Consider the following 9,346-nt stretch of genomic DNA (forward strand, 5'->3'; position numbering starts at 1 on the left):
TCCCGATTGTAAATTTCCACGACTAAGAGCAAAGCTATTTAAGAAAGGTTTTGATGCAGATGGGAAAAAGATCAGGAGCACGAGGAGGTTAGGTTTCAAAGTGGGAAGTATTCTTTAAAATACACATAGGTATGATTTGATGACAGTGCATGCTAAGCAACGTTCACAGGTACATCAGTATTGGAGCAGGACATCTTCAGTACACAAATAAAACTTTGGAAAAGGCCTCTGGCTTGAGATGCAACTCCAAATGGCGATAATTTAGAATCGTTTTCTTCTTAATAATGGTTTTCTAAAATCTATATGAAAGTGGGACTGGCACTCTGACTTCAGCAGAAAAAAGATCAAAAGAATAAACAGTTATTGCATTGCAGTTATTGGGCTGCACAAACCAGCCCACAATGAATCGGAATTGACAATAAAACCCTTTCCTACAGACACTTCAGTTTCCATGTTCTGGAGAGTAGGAATTTGTCCCCAGTTGCACACTCTCCTTTTGTGGCTGTAATAATTAGTTTTCCCCAAAACTAAAATCCCCAGTCAAAAGCAAAATTGCCCTTTCCCTCCAGCCTGGCATGGATGTGCTGCTGGGCATGCTTCTGGCAGAGCAGCTCCCAGCCACCCTCCGCAATAACTCAGTGCCCGTTGATCACTTTCAGCCGCTGCCGCTGGCATCCTCCTAAAGTCCCGTTTAACCTGCAGCAGGGGGAGATGTTTTACTCTTGTGAGCAAAGATGTCCTTAGTTTTGTTTTGTTTTCTTTTGGGGCTGGAGACTAGAATATACTCAGAATGTGAGCAAGAAATTGAACTTTTCAGGTAGGTTTGGACTTTAAATTTGGAGAAAAAAGGAAACAAATGCCATCTGAGGATGTTTGTGAGCTCATCATGTGCAAAAGGATCTTTCCACGTGTGTGGACGCTGAGGATGTAGCAGTCATCAGACTGGGAAGTGGTGGTCCAGCTAATCATTCTCTGCAGCTCCCGCCCCAAGGGAAGTGTTGGAGATGGGTCAAACTCTCCTGCCTGTGGTATCTGACAGGCCTGACTCCTTAAAGGTGGGGAACCATAAAAGAGAATATTACTGTCTTTTTTTTTCTTTCCTGCAGCTTTATTGCCTTGCCCCTGTAGGACAGGGCAGGGGGCTGTGGTACCCATCCCCTTGCCCCCACTCCCCAGCAGCAAGTGTCAGTCACTCCTCAGAAACCCACTCACATGCAAAGTACCTGTGGGCTCTGCAAACCACCGCAGCACCGCCAGCAGTGTAAGCTTCCCCTCCCCCCAAAGCAGGCAAGAGGGAAGCAAGCCCCGTCCGGCACACCAGCGGTGGTGCAGCCCGTGCCGAGCGTGCTGGTGCTCCCAGGTGGGCACAGGGGCTCAGCGCAGTCCCCACCGCAGGGAGCATCGTACCTGCCTCCGGACTGCTACAGACACTCATGGGTACCCTTCAGGGTCTCTTGCCACCTCAGGTTTCTTTTCGCTTTTTAACTTTACCTTATGACAAGCCAAAGGACATCTTCCAGAAGCTGAATCCACACGCCAGTCCTGTTTTAAACATCGTAAAAAATTTCATGGCAGTTTTCTGGAAAGGTGATGAATTACTAAATACCAGTTACCCCAAACTTTCAGCTTCACAGTTTAGACATTCGTCATTGGGCCAGGAGCACAGATCTCTGCAGAGCACCCCAGCCCCGGGAGCTGGGCAGGTGGCACCCACAGTGCTCAGTGACTGTGTGGTGTGTCCCCTCCTGCTGCCCCACGGGACTCGCCTGCTCCAGCGCCTCTGGCTCTGGCATTGCCTCCGGCAAGAGTGCCTGGTCCCCAGGCAGGCATTTTGCACCAGCCACCATCAGCTTCTGGGGGGTGACCCAAGGTGTCACTGGGACTGAGGGCACCTCCCCACATTTCTGGGGCTCAGGTTGTCACTGCAGTGACACCGCACGCCACCTGCAAGTAGGTGTGCATGGGCTGGTTGGAAAGAGGTGACTGGAAAGGGTTTGGTGTGGTTTGTTTCTTTTCCCATGTGAGCCCCTTTTGAGTTCCATACACTTGGTCTGCCTTTATCTCTGCAGAAGAGACTGCAGCTTGTATTTTACATATAACTTCTAATATCATATAAAGCTGATTTTCTGATAATAGGAAAATGAAATATGCAGCATTTCTGACTCCATTTTGCTAAAGCTAAAGCAAGGGTAGTATGTGTGACGTGACCAAAACCTCAACACTCAATCTAACCTTGTAGTTGGATGTTATTAATAGTAAATGCATACCAGGTAGTCTCATGGTGACCTTGAAAATGAGGAAGAAATCTTATCTGCCAGGTCATAGTTATCCAGGCATGTTTGAAGAGGAAATTCATATTTTTACTAATCTTTTTGAAAATATTTTTTGCTATGCTGCAGACACATAATTTTATCCAGTGTCATAAAAAGACTTACACAAAAAACCCCACTGATCTTGGTGGTTTATGAGTAAGTACTATATTTATTATGGGCAAATGAAGAAGAAATAAAATTCAACTTCAACCTCATTTCAATTTGCAAGATATGAAAAATGTTTCTGGAAGGTAGCTAATAAATGTGATGGATGCGCCCAGCAGTAATTGATCATTTATTTGAAAAAAATCCTGGCAAACATTTAATTCTACTATTCGTTAAAATGTTGCCCTTGTGAGACATAATCCATAAAAGTGATCTATCTAATAACTATGATGTCAGTGAATTAAGATAGAGGATGAAGGTAAACTGGGATTCCTAAGAGGCAAATTACAAATGCTAATTCTTTTGCAGGTTAATGCAAGTGGTCCTGCATCCATTCAGCCCCTGTGAAATACATGACAACCAGCCTTTCTACCCGTTCTTTGGAGTACATTATTTTTAAATGCTTTTGTCAATTTAAGGTTTCAAGCGTTGGGAAGAGCAAAACCAAGTGCTGGACACATACTTTTCCTGCTTAGCTCCGTTGCGAGGAGTGGCATGTCCTGCTGCAGCTCTCACCTTGGCCCCAAACCCTCACTTCAGCCCTGTGTGACCTGAGCCCCTCAAAATCACTTGGGTGTCTGTTTTGTCATGTCCCCCCTTCCTCCAAGGAAGGTGTATTTAGCTTCATGAAGGTTCTTCTTGGATGGCTCTTGAGGAACCCTGCCCAAGCTGTGGCTGGGGAGGTCCATCACTGAGCTGCTCTGTATGGCTTCAGGGTAGCCATGGCAGGTATTAATCTGCCAACCTGAGCATCCTGCACACAGGGAAGGAGGGGCTGTATGGGCAGTGTGGGCAGTATGGGTGGTATAGGCGGTATGGGGGGCTTGGGAGGCATGGGCGTTATGGGTGGTGTGGGTGGTATAGGCAGTAGGGGCCGTATGGTGGTACGGGTGGTACGGGTGGTACAGGCGTCGCTTGAGGCAAGCCTAGGGTCAGTGCACAGCGCTGCCATTGCACTGGCTGACGCTGGGGAGGAGCTTCTCGGCCAGGGCTGTTCACATCACCAGCAGGAGGGAACCACACGGGATTTCTTCACCCTGCACAAGGCGGGAGTGGGGCAGTTAGGAACATCTTTGTGTACAGGACATTTGCACAGTGAAGGAGAAAGGCCAGGCTGCGCTGGGCCTCTCCGTAAGCGCCGAGCATGCTCCCCATCACCACTGCCGCTAGCTATTGAACACTGAGAGTGAAGCACTTTTTTTGTCTCATTTTTTCCTTTGTTTGGATTTGGGGCTGCCAGAGGCATCTGGCAGGTTCAGAGCGCAGTAACGGGAGTGCAAGCACAAGGCAGAGCAGAGGCCACTGCTCAGCCATGACCAGAAGAGACAGTTCAGAGCAGCTGCGCAAAAAGTATTTTTACTCTTAGGAAATGCTGAGGAATGTTCATTGATTTCTGATTTTGGATGAAGAACAAACACAATCACCAGAACTGCTCTGTCTGTGAATAATCCACTTTTATACCCAATGGGATAAGACAGAGAAATGTAGACAAACATCTCAATTACTGAAATTAAAGCACTGGTGAGACCCAGAAGCATGACTGACTAGCTGGGATTTTCAAAGGCGGTTGGTTTTGGCATGAGAAGCATATGACGAATAGGTGGGCATTGGAGCCTGGGCAGGGCAGCCACTCTGCTGTCACTCGTGCCCAACAGGCAGCCAGCTGCTGTGCTGGGGTTGGTGGCCAAACCAGCCGGGCTGCCTGTGACCGTACACTGCTTTGCCCTACCTACAGGATGAAGGTGACATCACATCAGAATGCAACTTCTGTGTGTGACCTCACCTGGTGTTTCATCCCGAGTGACCTCGCCTCCAGACCAGCTGCCTCCCTGGGTCCTGTCAGAGAGAAAACCAGGAAAGGGAGTTGGTGTCCCCACCACCAGCATCCCCGTAGGGAATGTTACATGAATGGCAGGTCCCCGTGTTCCTGACCATGACCACAAGTGAGCCACCAAGGCTGCAACACCCAGAGGCGAGGCAGAGCAGGCAGCCCTCCATGTCCCTCCTGGCCACCAGCTGCCATTGCCTGGATTTAAGGCTGCCCAGCATGACCCAAGGTATGAGAGGAGCTGGAGGGAGAAGCAATGTGGCACCGTGCGGGTTCGGTGCTGGGAGCGCAGGGCACGCAAGGCTGTGCTGCTGCGGGACAGGGTGGCCGGGGGCTCTGCATCCACCCTGTGCCCCCAGAGCTGGAGGAGCCCCAGGGGTGTCAGACATGCACGTTAGGCAGGCTCCCAATGCCTGCTGCTGCTTACCTAAATCAAAATCCTCATTAAAATGAGCAAGGGAGACATTGCTAGGTAACTCTAATTAGTTTGAATGGCAGGAAAAAAATAAAACCAATTAAGAACTAATTGAACAGTTGCTCTATTTTAGGGGGTGGTGATCTGTCTTTGAGCAGATAAACAACAAAGGCAAAGAGTGTATCTTTGCTGGGGAGCTGCAGTGCATTGGGGAGGGATGTGATGTTGGTGATTCGGTATCTCACAGCAAAAGAAGCAAAGTCCTGCACTGAAGTCTGATTTAGAAAATTGACAGAAACTTAAGTACATACCTAGTGAAGGGCTCACACACCTTAAGCAGTACCTGGTTTTCCATTGCTGGGTCCTGGACTTGAAATGCAGCCCACCTGTGCCACATCTGCAGGGCACAGAGACCCAGCCCTTTCCACCTGCTCCCTGTCCCAGACCCCCAGCCAGCCGCTGCCCACCCATAGCCAATATCAACACCCTCAACTCACTCAGTCTTAAAACCTGTCCCAGAAGGGCTGCACTTAAGGCCACAGGGGGGACTCTGCTTCTCTGGGAGCTGCAAGTTCTGGCGGGAGCGTCTTGTCTTTTTCTAGTACAGCTTGTGAAGGAAGTGATGGTGGTTAAAGAATCGTTTCCACAGTGTGCAGGGTTTAAGTTCATCCTCTGCCAAATGAGAATTGAACTGCTCTGTCTCCTGGGCATAGGATGGTCTTCAGACCCACAAGAGGACCAGCTTTTCTTGTGCTTGTCCCTGTGGGGCAATAAGGAAAAAATAAGATTTTTAGGTAGCTTGGGTGCCTGCAGACAGGGTAGCTGCTGGGTGCTTGTGTGCTTTGCTAACAGACCCTTGAAGATAATCCTGCTTTAGCCACCTAAGACAGGTTTTATTTCCTCCACTGCTCACTGGGACACTGCAGCCGGGTCCCTGGGAACCGAGGTTTGGTTTGGGGCTGCCCTGACACCCCAGGAACCTGTTTGGCAGTCACACCCAGGGCTGCCCAGGGCTACCGAAGTAGCAGTGGTTCCTCACACCACAATACAAGTGAAGCTTTCTCTGGGGGTGGGCAAGCTGCAGAAAAAAATATCAATTTGTTGCTTGTGATACCCCTGCATCAGAGGTGTCAGTCTCACCTCTCAGGCTGTGCTTTGCCTGTTTTTGTCTTTTCTTCCTGTGGCTTCTGTGACTCCTCCAAGTCTCAGTGTCCTTGAGAACATGTGAGATGCAGAACATCCAGGGAGAGGAAAAGGCTTAAAAAAATCTCTTCTGCAGAGGTAGCTCAGATAGAGGCGGGAATAGAAGTTGAAGTAGGGGTATACTGAAAATAAAGTGTAAAAAAAAGAGAGAAAATACCCTCAAAAATGCAACCAAAACCCTCTGCATCTATTTATCAGTCCTGGAATCACTTTTTTTATCTTGGTGGAGTCAGAGCTGCCATCCCCCTTGGTGGGCAGCAGCAGGTACAGCTGCCTGCAGACAGGCAGACCCCGACGTTTGTGGGCACACTGCGCCGGCTGCCCCGTGCCTTGGCCCTGGTGCCGGCAGGCAGGAGAAGCGTCTCCATCGGGACCTGCTCCAGCAAGCTCAGGCCACGTCCCCTGTCCCCGCGGGTGTGTGGGCACCCAGCCAGCCCCGCTGCCCAGCACAGAGCCCAGCAGGTCCCTGGGAGGTGGTCGGCAGCCCTGAGGGCTGCTCAGCTTTGCTGCGGGTGCGTGGGAGCGCTGGGCCGTGGGCGTGCGTGCTGCCAGGGTGCCACGCAGCGGTGGGGCTGTCGGCGAGACGCTGCCGCGCTGCCCCAGTCCCACTCATGGACACGCACACCCACCAGGCACACGGCTTCGCACCGCGGGGTGCGCAGCTCCGGGGGATGCTGCTGCCTCATCTGCCTGCCACGGGGGCTGATGAAACAATGCAGATGCTGTGTGTACATGTCTCATGAGGACAGTGCAAAAACTCAGGAGTAAAGCGTTTTACCAGGACAGAATGGAGACTAATTCCCAAGTGTTAATATTTTGTGTTGTAGTTCCCATGTGTTTTCCAGGCTCAGCGTGTCCCAGCCTGTGAATGCGCACCGATGGCTGCACAGCGTTGTGGGACCTGCACTGTGTGAACAGGAGCAGAGCAAACCCAGCATGCTTTTTTGACGGAGTACTTGCAAATTACTTGGAAATCAAAAATGGTATCATTCATAATTGCTATTAGTAATAACCCAATTCCTTTCTTCTCAAAAGAATGAGTCTGGAATAAATTCAAGCAATTTAAAAAACTGATCTGCAGCATCCCAGAGCAGTATCTTGGGAGGTACCAACCAGAATCTACCAGATATTTCTCTGCAAGCACAAGCCCTGTCTTTCCTTGCATTTATTTTCTGGCTTTTCCAACTGTTCATGGGGAAAATAAGGTGTATTTAGCTGTACCAGACCCCAGAAGGAAAGCAGAGCAATATTTTTTCCGCCTGCCCAGCTCTTTAAGTCAATAGGTAGCTGAGCCGCAGAGAGAGTGTGACTGTCATTGCTGCCCAGCAGCCTGCAGGAAAAACAGATCTCAGGGATCGTTCCCCAGTAGATCAAGAACAAGAGTGTCACCCCGCAGTGATCTGCTTTAAAAACTTCACAGTTATATGTTGCTTTAAACTTCCACACTTCCAAGCCCTCTTCTGTCATGTACAGTCTCACACCTCTCAAGTAAAAGTTTTGCCCTATGCAAAAATTCCCTCCCTCAACCTCAGAGATGTACGGGCTTTGAGCCCTGTACTGATGTATTAGGTGTGCTGCTGATGTTTGGACAGTGCTTTTCCTGCCATATTAATTAGGCTGTGATTTCTGCTGCCATCCCTGAAGTCTTGTGGTGTCTGCACCTGGTGACTTAGCGAGCTGAAATGGGCCTTGCAACTGCTGTTCAAAGAAAACAACGTTGTGTTCAGTAACATTACAGAAATCCAGAGAAACGGCATATGGAATAAATAAAAGTGCAAATGAAGTATGACTAGTCAAGCACTACAAAAAACTATGTTGAAAGACTTCTCCCTTACAGCAGGGAGTCTGCATGAGTGCCTGCCTCCTGCCGTACCCGGCCGCATCTTCCGCTGCACTCATGGTGCCAGCGTTTCAGCCATGCCTTTGGCAGATTTCTAAGTTCAACTTAGCATTTATGCACTTTCTACGTCACGTTCTCCAATTACAGGGAAAATCTGTTTTTCACCTGAGCTGGACAGTGTTGAATGTGCGCAATGTGCAGGTATTGACTGGAGTGGTGGTCCCTGCAGCCGCATCGGGGAGAAAAACACATCTTTCAGTATAAGTATTTTGGTTTCCTGTTTGTTCTTATTTCACAGTTTCTGTTGCTAGTAACCATTTCTTCCTGCCTGCCGGTGTCAAACGCTGGGCTTTCCCATGTTACATCTTCCCAGAGAAACGTGTCTCATCACCAGGCGCAGTGACAGCGTCTGTGGGAGTGAGGGCTGCAGCTTGGCGCTGATGGGCATTGCTCTCTGTTACGAGGCTTTAATACTGCAATTAACTATAAAAAGGATGGCAGGTCCGAGCACCACAGTGACCTTTCCATGTAGGTGTGTGTCAGTGTGACCCTGGGTGCTTTTAATTCCCATTTTAACTGCTGCTTACAAAGACATTTTGAGAGGAGAGGAGCGGGAGCTTGAAGGTGGAGGGGAGGGTCATGATCAAGGCAGGATTTCAGACTGCACAGGAGAATTAATTAGCACATACCACCATGCAGAAATGTCCTCCAGAGTATTGATTTCAATACATTTTTGCTCAATTAGTGTCTGTCTTGGGACAGATGCCCTTACCCTTCCATTTCCCTGGGTGCTGGAAACCTGCTTCCCTGACAAGTCTTTGCCACATTGATCCGTCTTTCAGTAGCCCCTGGTATTTTCTCATCTGTGTGCATCAGGATCTTCTGTCCCCCTTCTCTTGGGAGGGAGCAGAAGGCAAGAGTACCCATCCTCCTCCTTGCAGAGGCAGCTGCTGGGTGCATTGTCCCCACGAGGTGCCTGGGGCAGCTGGACAGGCCCCAGGTTGGAGCATGGCCAGGGTTGGTGAGGGGCGATGGAAAGCATCAGATATCTGTTATGTGAACATGTTGTCACTTTCTGCTTCATCATGAAGAAGCCAGGCAGCATACACCACGGGAGTGCAGCTCAGATGTGGAGCCTTCACATAGGGATGGTCTCACTCTCCAGGGCTGTTCTGCCAGGAATGCCCTCCACTGGGAATGTGCTTTGCCAACAAGTTACTTATGGGTCTGGGAGAGGTTGCCCAGGGTGAGAAGGCTGTGTAATGCCCAAGCAGGCTGCTGTCTTTGGGAAAATGTCGGCTGAGTGTGGATTATGGAGATACGGTACTCGTAGGAAATACCCTTGAAACAGAAGCATGCCAGCTGAAGTGATGGTGATGAAAGTTGGGAGGACCCAGACACCCCCCAGAGCACTATGGAGCCTTCAGGATTCATAGGGGAAAAGACATCTGTTGCTGCCGGGAGCTTACAGCCTCTGTATTCTCAGTCATTTGGCCAGACTATCAGCTAAAATATTCCCCAACCTTCTTGCCCCTGGCTGCTTACCTCTGCCCTTTGGCTCATGACCATACAACCAATCTGCC

The sequence above is a fragment of the Falco naumanni genome, chromosome 9 (genome assembly GCF_017639655.2).
Source record: "Falco naumanni isolate bFalNau1 chromosome 9, bFalNau1.pat, whole genome shotgun sequence".
Lineage (NCBI taxonomy): Eukaryota > Metazoa > Chordata > Aves > Falconiformes > Falconidae > Falco > Falco naumanni.